This window comes from Sinohyriopsis cumingii, chromosome 1, assembly GCF_028554795.1.
Source record: "Sinohyriopsis cumingii isolate HCF-2022 chromosome 1, ASM2855479v2, whole genome shotgun sequence".
NCBI classification, from domain to species: domain Eukaryota; kingdom Metazoa; phylum Mollusca; class Bivalvia; order Unionida; family Unionidae; genus Sinohyriopsis; species Sinohyriopsis cumingii.
The window spans coordinates 183,844,530-183,862,982 of NC_142961.1; positions in this window are offsets into that span (position 1 = coordinate 183,844,530).

Consider the following 18,453-nt stretch of genomic DNA (forward strand, 5'->3'; position numbering starts at 1 on the left):
TTCTTTAATTCTTTTTGGAAAGCTTGGTTCAGAAATTCGGTACCTTTGTCCGTTTACCATCGAAGAGGGTGACGACTGCTTTGTTTCAACACCCGTTGCAGGGCTCGCACTAACTCGCTGCTCGATTTGGAAGTCAAGGGTACGACCCAGGCAAATTAGGAAAAGACGTCGATGATACAAAACAAATATTTGTAGCCACGATTGTAGCTGGCCAAATGAGAGACATCGGCTAAATCGGCTTGCCATTGATGATCGATGCCTTCCACTCGGGTGCGACTTCTGGCAAACTTGCGTCGAATGGGTTTGTGTAAAGTGTAGGTATCTTGTTCTTGTAACCATCGTTGCACTTGAGGTAAACGGAGACTTTTCAGTCGAGTTTTGGCAGCACGATACAATTTTTGAACTCCTGCGTAACCTGCAGGATGAGAGGGATCGTAGTAAATGCTAGCTAAGACTTTTTCCATTTTTTTGTGTTTGTGTGTTAATAAGACACCCACTCTTGGAGGATGCTACTCTTTTTCTCTTGGGGTACTTTCTTGGATTGCAATGCTTTGCGTGTGCAACCGGCAATCGGTGTTGAAGAGGAGGATGTCTGAGCGGGGGATATCGGTTCTTGTTTCACTTCTGTCTTCACTTCTGTCTTCACTTTCTTTTTCTCTTGTGATGAAGAAGGGGTGGCCATCATCTTTTTAATCCATCCAATTCTGGAGGTAGGTGGTGTTGTTAACTTGCGTACTTTTTCTGGTGGAGTTTGAAACCCTTCTTCTTCTTCTTCTTCTCCTTTTTCTGTCTTGGTCACTGGTAGTGGTGATGGTGCTGGACTTTTCATCAAGGTCTTAAAATCTTTCAGAGTGGGTAGAGCTGTTTCGTCTAAAGCTTTCTGGTGAAAGAGTTGCAGTCGTTGCAAGAGTTGACCGTACTTTTGCGATTTTTCTGTTTCGGACAAATCTTGGCGATCCATCAGGGACTGCAATTCGTGTTCTAACTGGGACATCTCGCTCAAATTGGGATTGGGAGGTAAATGCGGGGTGCGTTGTTCTTGCCAACGATGGTATTCCATCCATCGTTTGTAAGGCACTAAAGATAGTTTTCGTCCTTCCATGGTGTTGTCAGTGGTCGACTCAGAGATCTTGGGACTTCCGAGGGCCTTTTTATCTTGCTCCCACCAGTCCTCCCAACATGGTTCCCAAGACTCCTTTCAGTAAGGGACCTAACAAGAGGGGTAAAATGCCTCCACGTTGGACCAACATCTTCTTCTTTTGACGAATGGGAATTTTCTTTTGAACCATTTGGCGCAGAACGTGATGATGTTTGCCTAAGCATTGTTTCTGGTGTTTGGACAAAGGGATCGTGCCTTTCAAGACGTTCAAACAGCATTCGCACACGGTATCGATGACCTCTTTGGAGGCTGATTGAATGAGTTTTTTTCGTAGGGGTGGAGAAGCTTTGGATAGGACAGATAACATGTCCCCATGTTTGACTAAACGAGGAGGCAGACCTTTTCTTTTCTTTCATTGGGGCTGTTTAGAAGAGGGATGTTTTCTGGAGGGTGACATCTTTGAGTCTTCGGCACCAAAAACACTGATACCCCGACTTGGTCACAGGCCTTTTTTATACTGGAACGCGTCGCCACTGATTGTCTTTGCGTCGTATCAACTTCAGGACAGGCATGACACGTCGTGCAGGGGTACGCAACGGACTAAATCGAGCCAGTTCTTGCTTGGACAAATCCAGTAAACTTTGTAACATGCCCGATCTTTCTTTGACTTTGATTTTGGGAGAAGGTACTTTGTGAGCAGCAGCCACTACCACTAAATTGGAGGGTCCTGCCACAGGGGAAGTTCTTGGGGTCATCAACGGAGAAGTTCTTGGTGTGATCAACGTCTCCAAGTACTCTTCAGTTCTTGGTGTCATCAACGGAGAAGTGCATGAACGTTAGGCTGCCGGGGACACAGTCACCGCCGTGGCAGGTCATGGTTTGCGAGTGTAAGGTTACGTCCGGGCCGAAGTGCCTCTCTTGCGACTAGTTTTCTTCTGTGGACTTTTCTTTTTCTGGGGACTTTTTCTCTGTTTCTTTTTCTGGGGGCTTCTTTTCTTTTTCCGGGGTGGTGTCTGGTCAGAGGAGGGTCTCGCCACTGGAGAAGTTCTTCTTGGGGACCTGGTCTTTTTCTTCTTCTTGGAGTTTCGTTTGACTTTTTTCTTGGGGAGAACTTTGGGGGCATTAGGATCCCATCTTATGAGAGAGCGAATGATGACCCCTCCTAGAGTACCGCTCCCTCCAGGTTTCAAAATGATTTGTTTTTTGGTTTGAGTGTCGATGCGGGGATCGGCCAGTTGTGGTCAAAGCGACTTTGTTTCGATCAAAAAAGCGTTTGGTTTGATGAGGAATCTGAATGATTCCTTGGAGTAATTGACGTGCTGTCACCGTGAACCATCGTAAGACTTCTTTGAGACTAGCTTCTAAGACACGAGCTCGTATTTGTGGATTTTTTTCTCGACTGATGCCATACAAGGCACGAATCAATTTGACGGGAAGATGCGACTGAAGGGACGTCATGTGCGAAATGTGTGTGAGACAGAAGAAAAGGGTCTGAGGTTTTTATAGATTCTTTTTGTGGAGTGAAATTAATTCGAGGACGGAGACGTGTACAGGACAGGCCCTCCGTCTTGGCACCAGTGGTGAAACAAGTGGGTACGAAATCGCAAATCATCAGGGGTCGTAGGTTTCAAATCGACGAGTAAATAGGCGTGTGGCGTTTGAGTGGCATCGTCGTACGCCTGAGTCAGCCAAGGCGTTCCTAACTGTTTGGCTAAGACTTGCACTTGCGATTTATCTCGAGGGCTTTTAAACAAGACCACGTAATGCGCATTGAGACTGATGGTGCGATGGGCTTTACTTTGTTGAAACAAATTTTGGGTGATGTAAACGACACTGGCATTACGGTGATGCCCTTTGCGCGTGAACCACAGTTTAATTTTTTCTTCGTCTTCTCCTAACATGTCGTCAAAAATGACCAAATGGGTTTGACGGGAGTCAGAGACGATGCCGTCGTCTTCTTTAGGAATGCCTTCCACAAACACGATGGAATCGCCTTGACTTTCTCGCAAGAGGCTGTACGCCGATTGCCACTCTTTGTAACACCACACGATGCGTTGAGGTGGTCGATCGATCAAATGATGTTTATGTTCGATCAAACGTTTGACGAATTCGGTTTTGCCTGAACCGCTAGGTCCAGCAATGAGCATGTTAAAGGGATGGCGAAGATACAAAGCCTCCCAACTGGCACGATCTAAATGTTCGTCGATGACTTTGACAGTAGAGGAAGAGGGAGGAGAGACAGCAGAGGTAGCCATAGTGTGAGGAATGTCACTTATGACACGAAAACAAACAAGACGAGAGTTTATATACTTTTTTCAGAACACGTTTATTGAATGTTTTAAACATGAATACGAAAGACAAAAATACATGAAAGCCAAAGGCTTAAGTACAAGGATAAAAGGCACATGATAACCATTAACGTGGAATAAAAACAAGTGTCTGTACAACATGTTTTGGGTAAAGTTCTGACCAGTTCTATAGGGGGTAAGGTCACACAAGTGTCCTCCCGAAAGGGTCGTTCAGGACTGTCCACGACAGTCCTGTCCTGGGTGACGGGTTCTTCTGGTACCGTCACTAACACAGGTTGAAAAGTAACTTTTTTTGGATGTTGAAAGGAAGGATCACAACTCTCGTGCATACTGGGCCACGTCTTTGGTCCAAGCCTCAAAATCCCATTATTTCCAGGCACGGACATCTGCCCAATGGGGATGTAAGTCACAAGCTACACACACATCGTCATACACGTCTTGGGTAGCTAAAAGTTGACGAATCTTTTTTTCCCGTAGAGGTCGAGAAGTATCCAGATGAAAACGTAAGGCTTTGAGCAAAAGGAGTCTCTCGGGAACATTTAAAGGCACCACTTTCATGTTGAATGGGTGGTAAATACTGTTCGTAAAGAGTCTACAAAGAATCGGCTGGTAAACGAAATCCCAGAAAACAAGTCACTAAGACACACACTATGCGTCGTCCCAAATTGAATGGATACAGTTCTTGTAATAATCGATGGTAATGGTCCACGGTTTGAATATGGTCATTGAGTTCCTTCCACGGAATCTGTTGGATTACATACGACATAAGTCGTGGCATGGCAGCCTGTTTTTATAGTCTCTTTGTTTCGGAAACAATACACGTACTTTTCTAGTCAGACATCTTAGTTCTCCAGTGGGGAATCTAAATGTTGCATACTGTAACAGAAACGTCAGACTTCGTTTAGAAGTTTCCTCTTCCGCTAAGTAGATTCCACGTAAAATATGTCGGGAATCCTTTAACTTGTCTTTCTCAATGTGTTGCACTTGGTGAATCTCGAAGTAACCAAAATGATCAACACGTGGATCATCGGGGGCCTGGAAGTATTGAACAAGGTCTCACCACTGAAACAATTTCTGACGAACCAGTTCTCTTATACCATTCAGGTACCAGTGGTTAAAGATCTGGTGACGTAACGGATGCAATTGTTCTTTACGTTTCACTTGTATTTTGACCAGCTCTCGGTAAATGCGTTCTCTCAATTCCACAGGCAAAACACGAATGTTCTCTTGTAAAGTATCCATGAATAGGTCAGTCCGTACAATTCACAATCTTCTCCTAGAGGAAAAGTAATCCACATAGTGAGTAATTTCTGACCACTGCCATTCAGGGTAACGTCCAAGAATGTCACTGAACTCTTTTGATGTAAACGGTCTAGAGTAATACAATAGGACGAATGCACACTTGACCCAAAGAAATCTAACACACTGGCTGACTTTTTTCACTTTCCTCTTGTGAATTTCTCGGCACAAAAGTTCTACAGTCACCCATTGAGATTTCACTCTGGCAAGTCCCTGCCAAACTTCCTTGTAAATCTTCTCTTGCAGTTCTTTAGGCAATGATTCAATATCGTTTTTGAAATGAAGTTTAAATACTGGTCTCGGTGATGTCCAACATTTGACTCCTAGCCAAACTGGTTTCTTCTTCGTCAACGACATGGTAAGTTACTTTAATGTCTCGGTCCCACTAAGGGTAAGTAATGACAATTCGGTGACCATCGAGCATGTTCTACGTAGACCGAATCTTGTGGTTCCCAGTGGTGAAGTGACACACCGCAACTGAAGCACTTGACTTTATCTCCTTCGCCCAAGTAGAAAAATCCGGCTCTGGCTAATTCTTCGGGGGTTGGTCCTCCCAGATACTTAGGCCATTTTCCTTTGAACGATTGAAGACGATTTTCAAAGTCGCAGTATTCCGACAAACGCACAGGAAACGAATATTCGTCTTTCACAGGTTCGTTTCGATGAGGGTTGGGTGATACGGACAGGTGTTTGCTCAGAGCTGGATGACATCCGTAGGGGGGTAGACGTGAAGGTGAACATTCCCCTTTAAAACGAAACCCAGTAAAATGTCCAAGAGGACGAGCGGCATCGCTTTCGCATCCCTCAGGTTTGACACGCACAGCATCACTTTCCATGATAGGGGTAGTGAGAACAAAGTTCCCACGATGCTTTACGGCATCACTAAGGTCACAACGTACAGCATCGTACTCATCGCAAGGCTCACAATCGCATTCCACTTCCGAAGCCCCACACTTGAATTGTGCCTGTCTGAACTTGTTTTGTGTTTCTCTGAAAGTATTCATCTTGTTCGCTTGGTCTTGGTAGTCACAATGAACTATCGATCTTGCCTAGGGTTCCTTTTTAAATACAGACCAATACCGATGTGACCGTACGGCAACGTAAAGTGATTGGGAAGTCTCACTCGCTTCTGGTACACGATTTGATAGACTTTTTCCAAGGGTCGACTGACGATGTGGTCAGTGGGTAAACGTACAATCTTGTTCGGTTGATAGGTGGTTATTTTAAAGTGTTGATCTTTTCCAGACTGCAAGGCTTCTTTCAGTACCCCAAAGTTGACCACTCGACTGTTACGATAATTCAGAGTCAATCCTTTCACTTCGTACTGCGTGTGCACTTCTCCTTGTTTGTCCCGGTATTCGTAACCGTAATTTTTGGGACCGCCACTGACGAAACTTAGAATCATGTCGTCGGGATGCTCGTCTGTCCAGGCTCCTAAACGGTCTCCTTCGATGTCAGGGTGCTGTTGACTCGGGTGATGGATGTAAATGCAACTGTCCGTGTCAAAGTACAGGACGCGTTCCCCTAACAGTTCTAAAGCTTCGTACAATTTTAAGCGAGCATGAGCTGTCACGTAAGCCGCAATGATGACATTTCCAAAAGGGTCGTCTTGTACAATGTCCAAATCTTCTTCGTAATTGACCAAGATCAAATTCTCTCGAACGACGTCCACGTGTTTCATGTATTTGGTTTTGTCGTGAATCATCTGGAAGTAGCGGGAAGGTTCTGTCAAATGTTCCGTCTTGGGTAAACACGGTCATTGTGCCATTTTACCCCACAAGCAATTTAACATCACTTTGGCAAACGATCGCCTGCCTTCGTTTTTCTCGATGTGGTCTAAAGAGAGCCTTCTTGTTCATAGTATTTCTCTTTGAATTGTATTTGGTCTTCGGGAGTGTGACACCAGGACGGATAGCCGCTGGCTTCTTGCTTCAGTTTCAAAAAGGCATCCACGTAGTCGGCGAAAATGCCTTTCTGCGTGGGGTCACCCTTGTGGTATTGTTGTGTCTTGGGAAAGTGGCAAATTTCGTACACTTCTAACAGTTGATATCCCATGTCCAGAGCTTTGAACAATTCTACGCTGACCCAGGTTCCCATCAAGGCCCGTTCTTCCTGGGTGTGCTGACAAGGTTGGTCTTGGATGCACGTTTCGGCACAAGTACGGCACAAAGGAAACATCAGTTTGCCTTGGCAATGGTGAGGTAAGACGGGATGGTATAGGTTCGTGGGAGGCAAAACTTTACACTTGATCAAATTTTCGTATTGTCGAATGTTTTTCAGGTCGATGTGTTCCGTCAACAATTGTGGGTGCCCTGCAGGAAAGCGACAATATTTGCACACGTAGGGATACAGCGAACACACGTCCAAGTATTTCATTTCTTCTCCTTTCTCTTCGTCGGCTTGGTACAGCAAACAGGTGGCATTGGTCCTTCCTCCGTACAAACTTTCCCTCGGGTTCAGGGGGTCCATCAGCTTGTAACTTTCCACGACACGTTTAAACTCGGGATCGGTTTTCATACGGTGATCGTATTCGTGTTCCCACATTTCCACCACTTGGTATCCTTGCTGTTCTAACTTTAGGCGTCGCTGACAAGTGTCCTGGTACAGGTCTTCCAAGGTTCGTTGTAAAAACTGATTTTTAGTGCCACGGTCAGGGTAACAGACGGGACATCCGTGAAATAAGCAACCGTTAAACTCGTACACGATCTTGGGGTTTTCTAAGTCATAGCCATCGACCGAATGCGTTCCGATGGTCTTTTCGCCTCCTCCGTTGCGGGCATGCTGAATGCATTTGTCTTCCTTGTCGCACAAGTAATGTAACCAGCCTAGGGCTTTGACCGAGTATTGACGTTTGACATAGTGGGTCGTTTGAGGACTGATGACAGCCACGGTGTTTTCAGGCATGAATCGTTGTCGATACACTAAGGAACACGCTTTGGCAATGGTGCAAGCTTCTTTCAAAGGATCGACCCCTCCGTGTTCCATGAACAGTTCTCGAAATTTTCCACAGCAACGCCGTAAAATGTCCACGTCGGAACGACAATACTTTAGCATTTCTTCCTGAAAGTCGAAGGGGTCGGAGGCATGAGCCTGGTACCAAGCGTAGAAAGCTTCTCGTTGTTCGGTACGCATGTTGTCGGGGTCGTAATAGTGAGCCTCAGGTAAATGGGGTAGAACGGCGTGTTGATTGGCTTCCGTATTGAAAAAGTGTGGAAAGTACCCTTTAGCCATTTATGTCATTCCAAACGTTTTAGGCTTTCGACTCAAAGGCATGGCTAAGTAACTCATCGAATCTTTAAACTGCACTTGTCCCACTTGCATGAAAATGATTTTGGCTCCGTTCAAAGTCACTTTAGGACGTTCGGTGCCATGTTCCGTATAGTATCTGAGAAGAAACTGTCCATCGTATCCAGAGAAATTGTGAGCCATCACCGTGGCATGACGATGACAATCTCCGTAACGTTCGATGTCCTCTTGGCTCCACGTCTTGTCGATGGGTTCTAAGACCCATTGGGCAAAATCGGCTAGCGTATTCGGTCCTCGAAAGATTTTTTCACGTCCTCCAGGAATCTTGCTGCAGTGAGGGCAATGACTGAAGATAGGTTCTTGAATGCACTTCTCGCACGCTCGACGAGCCACGCAAAAATTAGGAATGTGAATGCCGGTCTCTTGCATGCATTCGAAATCAAAAAAGATGAAATTGCCTTTCTTCTTGTGACCGTCCTCTTGCTCTGGTGGGGATTGGTATTTTTGCACGTAGCATTCGTGTTCCAAGTCCACGATGTGGTGACAAATGTGACATTTTTTCTTTCCTGAACATACGTGTGCCTTTGCACTATTGGTACGTAGGCCGTGTCCACACGTAGGGCACAATCGCAGCAGTTGACAAGCACATTTCTGCTGTGAACCTTGCGTCTTCAGATGTTGTTGGTAACAGGCAGGGCTGACAAACGTGCGCAGACAAGCAGAACAATGTACTCTTTCTTGACCTTCGCTCAGACAGGGTGGAGAGGCCAAACATCCTGGGCATTTCGATCCACAATGCTTGTGTTGCTCTCGATTATTATAACCACGGTCACATTTCTCACAGTAATATTTGTATCCCAGGAATCCAGTGATACTGGTAATGGTATCGAAATGGTCATCGTGATGATAAAGGTGAATGTATTTTTCGTCCTTAAAGTCTTTCCCTCGAAACAACAGAGACCCGCGCACTTCTTGAGGGTACACTTTCAAGGTGTATCATGGAGCTAGGGCATCTTGCAATTTTTGCATCTCAGGAATGCCACAGGGTTTGTCTTTGGGCAAGTCGGCTTGTCGTAACAGGAGTTCTGCTTCACTTCATTGTTTGGCTGGGTCCGATTTTCGAATAGTCTCCCAGGCTCTTTTCCATTCTACCGTGTCGTTTTTGTTGGCATAGGTTCGTCCCACCACGATGGCACGGGCTAAACACATCTGGTCTTGAGGGCTGTTAATTCGGACGAGACTTGTTTTGGTGTTGCGAAGGTCGTCCACCAATAAGACCTTTTTGCGTCCAGTCCCTTGAGGAGGAGAGACGTGGGCCATTTTCAGTGTGGCTTTTCCATCGGTGATGTCAAACTGGTCATTAGATTGTTGTACGTGTTGAATCTTGTCCATGACTTTGGAAGGGGTTAGTTCTGCGGGTCTGCTAAACTCGACCCAAACAGGGGATTTCAAGCTGTCGTGATCTATGGATAGTGTCAAGCGATCGTCTTCTTTGGGTTGACATTGTCGCTTGAGTGCGGTGAGCTAAGAATCCCACATCTCGGTGATAAACCCTTCTGCTTTCTCCAATGGTACGTCGGACTTGAAATCTTTAAACTTCACTGTGTAGGTGTAAGCCGTGGTTCTAAATTTTCTAGAGGAGCGCTTTTCCGTCTCTCGAAAGGAATAGTATTTTTCAGGGTTGACTAAGGGTGGTGAACTTTGTTTAGAGGGTTCGGATTCTGGTTCACTCATGTCCTCTTCAAAATCACTGGCATGAATTTGTGCCAAGACTTCAGCTCTGGTACGAGGCGATATATCACGTTTCTGCCTCTTATTTTCTTCTTCTTTCTTCTCGAATGAATAGGATCGTTTCATCTTAAGTGCAAAACGTCAAATGACTCAAGTTTAAACACCATGGACTAATTTATAGTCATGGCAAACCAGCGTATATAAAAGGGTGTGTGTCTTGTCCTTTCACTATTCATTTCACTCTCAAACCGAGCACAACGATGGAAGAGACTAGCCACATCGAACGTTTCATCAGAGCTTTGGGAGGGGTCATTAGAAAATTCTCTTCAGACCAGCCGACGGACTACTCTCCTTCCTTTCGAGATAAAAGTCAAGATACTTGCTATATCTGTCAAAAGAAAGGGCATTGGTCTTCAGAGTGTCCAGACCGTCAAAAAAGAACAAAAGGGGCTAGAAAAGACAAAAGTCAAGATACCTGTTATTATTGTCAAGAAAAAGGACATTGGTCTCCAGATTGCCCAAAAAAGAAACAAAAGGAGTCAGAAGAAGAGAGGGATTCTTCAGAGGAAGAAGAGAGGGATTCTTCAGAGGAAGAAGAGGAAGAAAGAAGACAATTATATTTACAAGAGGCAAAGAATAAGAAACAGGAGAATAAAAGAAGAAAGGAAGAAAGTGAGGAGGAAGAGGAGGGAAAGACTGTGACGGTGAAGAAATTGAAAAAACAGAGAGAGTAAAAAAAGAAACAGAAGAAGTGAATGAACTTTTTAAAGTGCTCTGTTGTGAATTGTGAATTGGATTGTAACTATTCAGAAAAGAATACATTAATTATGTAAGGTAAGTGTCTTTGAGTTTTGATTTTAAAATAAGAAGCTACACTCACGCACTCATATACACGTACTATAGGGGTAAAATGGTTTTTTGTTGATTTTTGAGTTATTGGCAAATTGAAATTGTATTTCTTTTCGAGAGATGTGGGTGGCCCTGAAAAGGGCCTTTTTGGTGTAGGGGTGAGTTTAAGCAATCAACTTTAACTGCCTTAAGCCTTTGCCACGGCCAAGGCCTACTTCTGGACTGCGTACTGTTGATGATGATGATGATTTGGTTGAAATCACTAGGGGTGGTACGGTAGGCTTAGTCACAGGGTTGACGTGTTTAGCTCGGGAAGGTCGTATTCTCTTCGGTCGTAATAAAGAAGTCTGATACATTTGTTTCAGACTTCTTAACTCCGCTAAAATGTCCAACAGTACCGTGACCGTTTGATTTTCACCCTCTTGTTTCTTTGCTGCTACTTCTTCTTGTTGTTGTTTTTTTCTTACCTCTTCTTCTTGCTGCTGTTGCTGTAGGAGAAAAGCTTGTTCCGCTTCCTTTTGTCGTTGTATAAATTTCTCCAATTCTTCTTTCTGACTCTGTCTAAAATTCTCCAATTGCGGTAATGAAGGTGACGAAGGTTCCGGAACAAATTCTTGCGAGGTAAGAAAATCCACAAAATCCCAATTTACCTCTTCTGAAAGTAAGTCCGGGTTCCCTTGGGTGGTCTCCACTGCTGGTGCACCCCAATGAATCGTTTTCTGAGTTTCCGTCATGTTGAATCACTGTCGCATAGATTGACTGCACACAGGCGCTAGCGAATCTATATAGACCACGTGACGTCACAGACTGTTCTCTTCGGATTGGATGCGGGCTGACTGAATTTTGTAACGCGTGTTTGGATTGGTCAATGAACTCAATCCATTTCAATCCTTCCTCTCCCTATAAATAAGCGCAGTTCACTGCATTGATTCACCTGTTCTCGTCGCCTCAAGATGTGGACCACAGTCGAATCATCCACCCTTGTGTCTTCAATGAAGTTTAGGACGGACACGCTCATGTATGTCCGATCCAAGTGGACCGTTGTCCACAAGTCAGACACCAGTCTGTGGATACAAAGAGTGTACGTGGAGAGACAAGGTTGCCTCAAGAGGACACTGATTTATGGCCCTCGAGTCAGACGCAGCTTGAGGACAAGAAGATGCCGCAAATGCCCTTTATGTTAAGGGTATATTAACATAAATCCAAAGGCCCTTTTCAGTGCCACTCATAGATCTCGAAAAGAGATTGACTTTCCATTGCCTACCCCTTTTTTTATATTTTACTTTTTAATTTAAAAAAAAAAATCCTATGTTCAATTGCCTTTGTCCCTAGAATGGATATTTTTTTTATCCCATTGTTCAAATGCATTTGTCCCTAGAATGGATATTTCCTTTCTCCCATGTTAAATTCCCTTGTCCCCAGACTGGATGTCTTTTTTTCCCCATGTTAAATTTCCATTGTCCCCAGAGTGGATATTGCTTCCCATGTTAAATTTCCATTGTCCCCAGAGTGGATATACCCCTATTTAACATTAAAGTCCCCTTGTCACTAGGGTGTCCCCATTCACTACTGTTACTTGTACTTGAAAGTGAAAGTGATCGAAGCGGAAAACACTAACATTGACAATGATGATTTAGTAGCTCCCGTCAACAATTTCATGCATTCCTTGTCCAGCGAAGTTGACTTGTACTTGAATAACAAACTGGTCAGGAGCAGCATGGATTCTTACCCATATCGAGCGTACCTGGAAAATCTCTTGACGTACGGAAAAGAAGCCAATAACACCCATCTGGATGCTTGTGTGGTATGGAAACCTGACAAAGCGACTAAGTTCAATGGGCATTACAGTTGCTGGGGATGATCAAAATACAACGGGATTTGTAGAACGACGAAAGAATATTGCACAAAGCCATAGTTTAGAACTGATGGATCGTTTGCATTTGGGTATGTGGTTGCAAGAGAAGTATTTGCTGAACGGAGTGAATGTCCGCTTGAGACTGAATCGTAGCAGTGCCGCTTTCCATTTGATGGCTGCTGCTGGTTCCACTTACAAAACCAAAATCGAAGAAGCCAGGCTCTACGTACGGCGCGTGGAAGTGTTACCGAAGGTGGGAAACGACATTAGTCACACGTTGAGCAGAACGACCGCCAAGTATCCAATCCGACGTGTGGAAGTGTAAACGTTCACTATTCCCACTGCACAGCGATCTATGATCGAAGATCATCTGTTACAAGGACAGTTACCCAAGCGTTTAATCGTTGGTATCGTAAGCAATGCAGCTTTCAATGGAATCTACAATGAAAATCCTTGCCAGTTTCAACACTACGAAGTGAGCAAGATTGAAGTCAGTCGCAATGGCAAGACCTTGTGTACCCGACCTTTCGAACCCAAGTTTGGTAACAGAAATTATTTGAGATAGTATTTGTCCCTGTACGAAGCTACCGGACAGTTAGGAACCAACACCAGTCATGGCATTATGTACGAGGATTATGCAGGAGGCTACGCTTTGTGGGCTTTTAATTTCACTCCAGACCATGGCAGCGACGAGGGACATTTCCACCCTATGAAATCCGGCCAGACTCGAGTGGGACTTCAGTTTGCAGGTCCTCTAGTTCACACGGTGAACGTCATCCTGTATGCCGAATGTGACAATACGATAGAAATCAACAGTTTGAGAGAAGTCATTCTAGACTATTAGAAACCATGGAAGACTGTTATCCCTCTTTACAAAGTGGAGAAACTTTGGACATGGAATGTGAGGAGACCATGGAAGAAGAATCCCAAGACAAAGACAAAGAAGTCATCATGATGAAGTCCCGATGGCCAGAACAAGAGGCACATTTAGTCTCCTGTTTTGCCACACACTTGGCCGAAAAAATTACGGAATTGATCAAGGAAGATTGCTATGGATGTCACAACGATCATCCCAGTCAAATTCAACACGATAAATGTCTGATGTTGAGTCAAGAAGAAACATTTGACGAGTATCTGGACGAAGCTTGGAGTGACATCTCGGAAGAAGGCGTGTTGCATCAGTGGTATAAAGACTTGCGTGAACATTCTTGTCCTCCATCATCAACTCAAGAGATCTATCGCATTGAAGCTCTCTTGGATCAGAGTTGGGAGACGAGGCAATGAAACGGTTACTTGTCAGACAAATTTAAGCAGAAAGTCAGGATCGAATTGATCACTTATCATTACCTGTGACGAAACAAAATAACACAAACATGGATACATGGGAACTTTATTATCTTTTGAACCACAGTTCGTATACTGCTTCTTGGAATCCTGTCGTATGTGCTAAAGATGAACTCCCTCATCGCAAACCTCAAGACCATCAAGCTTATATGATCAAAACGGACGACAGTCATCTTCCAGGAACCCAATGGGTAGCCGTCTACTTTCCTCAAGAAGGATGTGTGGAATATTTCGATTCGTATGGATTACCCCCTTTGGAAGACGATATCATTGACTTTATGAGAAGAAATGCTCAGACCACACGATTCAATAATGTGAAATTACAAGGCACAGGGGCCCCGAGTGGCCGAGTGGTCTAAAGCGCTCTCCGTTACGGATCACTGCCATCTCACCTCTGTCTGCCAGGGTTCGAATCTCGGATTCAGCCAATGTGGGTATGTGAGAAAGCTTGCCAGTAGCTTCTCGTGGGTCGGTGGTTCTTTCCGGGGTTTTCCCGGGTTCTTCCTCCACCATTAATACTGGCCGCCATGTATAGCCTATCGTGTGCTGAAAAATGGCGTTAAACCCTAAAACAACAACAACAACAAGGCACGGATTCCTTGGTGTGTGGACAATATTGTGTGCATTTTCTTCATCAACGCAGTCTGGGATAATCTTTAGAACATTTAGTGACTTATTTTGATCGTCATTCTTCTAGAAATGACGAGAAAGTAGATCGATGTTTTTGTGACCATTATGCTTATTTTTTGTTTCTAGCTAGGAAACGTAGCGTCCATCAATGGCCCAATGACTTCCAACAGTGGAAATCACAATTTCATTCACAACGTTGACAGCCATGTCCAAAATAGAGTGTTATTTGAGAAAAAATATTTGTTATTTGAAGAAAAAAATGTGTAATGTTATATTGAATGGTTAATGTAAAAAATTTGTTACTTGTTAGTGTTAAGTGATTTGAATAAAAATGTTGTATTTTGAAGAAAAAAATGCCTTTGTCGTTTGTTTTGCTATAGGCATCATGATTCATGCTCTTTGACTTCTCTCTGTCCCTCACATCACACTATTTGAACGTTCCGACTCGAAAACCGTGTAGGGATGTTTTCCTTCATGTCCGCGCTTTGACCATAAAAACGCTGTAATCTCCAGTCTGACCATCCATTGTCGACTCATCCTCCTACGAAGATGTGCTCAAGACTAGCTAAGCTGAACGAAGCCTACGTGAATTTGCATCGTGTCAGACAAAGTCTGATACCGAAACCTGAAGAGACAGAGAATGTTAGAATGTTAAAAGTCACTGAAGACCTGATAGAAGAGCTCTTCAGAGAAGAAATTAACAGGGAGAAAGAAGAATGGACGGAGAAGTACAGACTTCAGAAACAGCAGAGAGAACAGAGAGAGCAGCAACAGTAACAGCAGCAGCAACAACCTGAACCTGACAGAGGCTTTGTCGACTGTCGTATCGACACCAAAGAGTCCTCCTTCTCTTTCCGAAGAAGCAGACCTTATCCTGTGAGAAAGCCTGACTTCAGAGGAGGCCGCAATCTTAGACGCTAAAAGATTGCCATAGCTTCAAGTTCACACAAAAAACAGCTCTTTTCAGGGCTACCCCATACTCTAGAAAAGGAATAACATTCCATTGCTTATGATAAGTTAGAAAAAATGGAAGTGCGTGTATAAGCACATGAATTCTTTATCTTGGTTAGAAAGTGCGTGTATTAGCATTTTCTTTAAGTGGCTTGTCAAAAATTTTTTAAATAGTGCTGGGTAGTTTTAGGGGATGTTTTCCTTCATGTCCGTACTTTTCATATAAGTGCGAAAACAGTCGGCAGTCTCGCTACCCCTGTTGATTGGTGAAGAAGACAAAAAATGAGCAGAGTCAAAAAAATAATTGAGCTTCATTGGCATATGGAGAATGCCAGACGGCTCCTAGAGGAATTAGCTATGAAGGAGGAGGAGGAAATGAAGTTAAAAGAGAAGAAAGAAGAGAAGGAGAAGGAGGAGAAGAAAAAGGATACAATCCTCATTATGAGACCTATTTGCCATGTTGAAATCATAAGAATAAAGAAACAGTTACCTGTCTTTACAGTACCTGTTAAAGAGGACTGGGATTGGGAGTTGGAGCTGGAAGCGCGCTGGCCCCAGCACTAAGAGAGGATTGAAGTTTTTAAAAACAGCCCTTTTCAGGGCCACCCCCATTACTCTAGAAAAGAAACACTATTGATTTTGCCAATGTGTGAATGTGGAGTAGTGTGAAAATAAACACTCACTCCTTTCCTGGTGTGAGTGTATGTGTTTATGAGTGTATGTGTTTATGTGTGTTTGTAAGTGCTCACGTACGTTTGTGTGGATGGTAGATTATGGGTTTAATTTTGCTGCTTCAAGTGTGTGGATAGTATATTTTGGGTTTGATTTTGCTGCTTCAAGTGTGTGAATAGTAGATTTGGGTTATGTTTTTTGTCTAGTCATTACTGTGTGAATAGTAGATAATATGAGAAGAGAAAAGTAGGGGATGTTTTCCTTCACGTCCGTGCTTTTCATATAAGAACTCATAGCGTTTGTCGTTCGCGCCATTCCACGGAATAAGCAGACGAGATGGAAGTGTCAAAATTGTTTCACGATTTAAGGAATATTTACTTTTGGATGGTGGACGGGGAATATGTTATTGAGAGAACTGAAATAGAATGGAAGTTAAAAATCAGTCTTACCTATGTCAACGCAATTAAATTAGCCAGGGAAATGATAGAGGGACTAATAGAAGAAGAAGTCAAGAGGCTGAGAGGGTTGATAAATCCCCCCTATGTCAGAGTGGGGACAAGAAAAGAGGCCATGGTAACAGAAGTAAGACACTATTTGGAAGAGATAGAACAACGGTCAGAATGTTTTTTTTTTTGTCAAAAGGGGTAGTGAAAAAGTGAAGAAAGTGGAAGAACAGATGAGATGTGTCTTATATGAGGAAGTGAAGAAGATTAAGGAGAGATGGTTAAAAGAGAGGAAAGAACAAGAAAATAGAAAGAATAAGGAAGAGCTAGAGAGGCTGAACCTTAACTGGATGAAAATCCAGAACAAGTTCAGAGCCATGGATCACCCTGACTGGTTACCAGAAAAGGAAAAGAGGAAGAAGAAAGGAATTTTGGGAAAGATAAGGAGATGGTGGAAAAAATGGAGGAAATAGAAGCAGAAGAAGAAGAAGAAGAAACTCAAAGGCCCTTTTCAGGGCCAATCATATGCCTCGAAAAGACATTGACTTTCATGCCTCAAAAAAAAATTTGTTTTAAATGTTGGCTATGTGTTTTGTCTCTTGTCTGTCCTGTATTTTTTTCCCCATTCTTCTTAGACAATCTCACCATGTTCCATTCTCATTGTCCCTATATTGTCCTGTATTCCCCATGTTAAATTCTCATTGTCCCTATCGGCCCAAGTGGATCTTTTCTGTAATGTTAATTTCCCTTGTCCCTATGTCCCATCTTCTTTTCTCAAATGTTAAATTTCCCATTGTCCCTATGTCCCATATGCGTGTTTTTCCATAGTAAGTCCCATTGTCCCCTTGTCGCCCCCATTCACTACTTACGTTGCACATGCTTTCTGTAGTCAGTAAAGAATAAACAAGAATGGCAACCACCAATGTTGAGGGAAGCCTTCAGTTGGATAAAGAGACTGGTGCACCTCCTGGTCCGGGATGAGGATATAGGATCTTATCCCCACAAGATTTTAGTTCTGAACCCAGCTTAGGTAATGAACCATTTTACAGTTTGGGGTATTGTACCGTTTGTATGACTGGGTATTGCGACACAAGTCAGGTGGGAAGGTATTTCGACATAGATCAAGTAGGAATGTATTGAAATATAGAGTCGTTATTGAAATGTAGAGATTTGTGTAAGGATGAAGAAGTGAACAATCATTCATTCCTATTTCTTTTTATATTACTGTAATCGTATTTTATTTTTAGTCTGCAGACGTATTTAATATTGTGTTTAGATTTAATATGAGCGGAGTGGATTATTTAAATTATTTATTGGAATTACAAAGTACTCATATGATTGTTTGACCTACTCAATATTTTGAGATCATTTTGACTTTATTAAGAGATGTTCTGGACAATTCCATTGTGATACATCAACACTTTTAGACCTGCAGCAAGGCTATTGATATTAAACATATACGAGACATGGAAATCATTCGGAACACTATTATTTTCGACTTGTTATAGAACGTTTATGATTATTTTGGACTTAATTCACCATACTACTAGCCACTCTTAAATTTTCATTTTATAACTTAGAGCAGAGTGGTCCAACTTAGGCTCGCTGGACAAATGTGTCCCGCTCTCATACAAAAAGGTTAAATCTATAATTAACTTAGTTAAAGTGGCCCCATATACTACTCATGTTTGGTCCATGTGGATCACGGTGTTGAAGATGTTGGACCATCCTGACTTAAAGAATTAATTTTTTTGTTAACGTTTTACATAAATTATTGGTTTCGCTTCTTTATTTTACTTAGTTCAAAAACATATATTCGAAATAAAAGGTGTCAGAGAGTATCAGCATTTGCAATATATACTTAGCTCCACAGGTTCCAAACACGGGGGGGGGGGGTGTGTGTAGATTTCTGGCTCCCTCATGTCAATCCTACAGGTATTGTTAATACCACCAATTCCGGGGGAGGGGGGGGGGGCAGAAGGTCCCCCGATGTGGATATATGGAGCAATGTTAATTGTCGTAGAG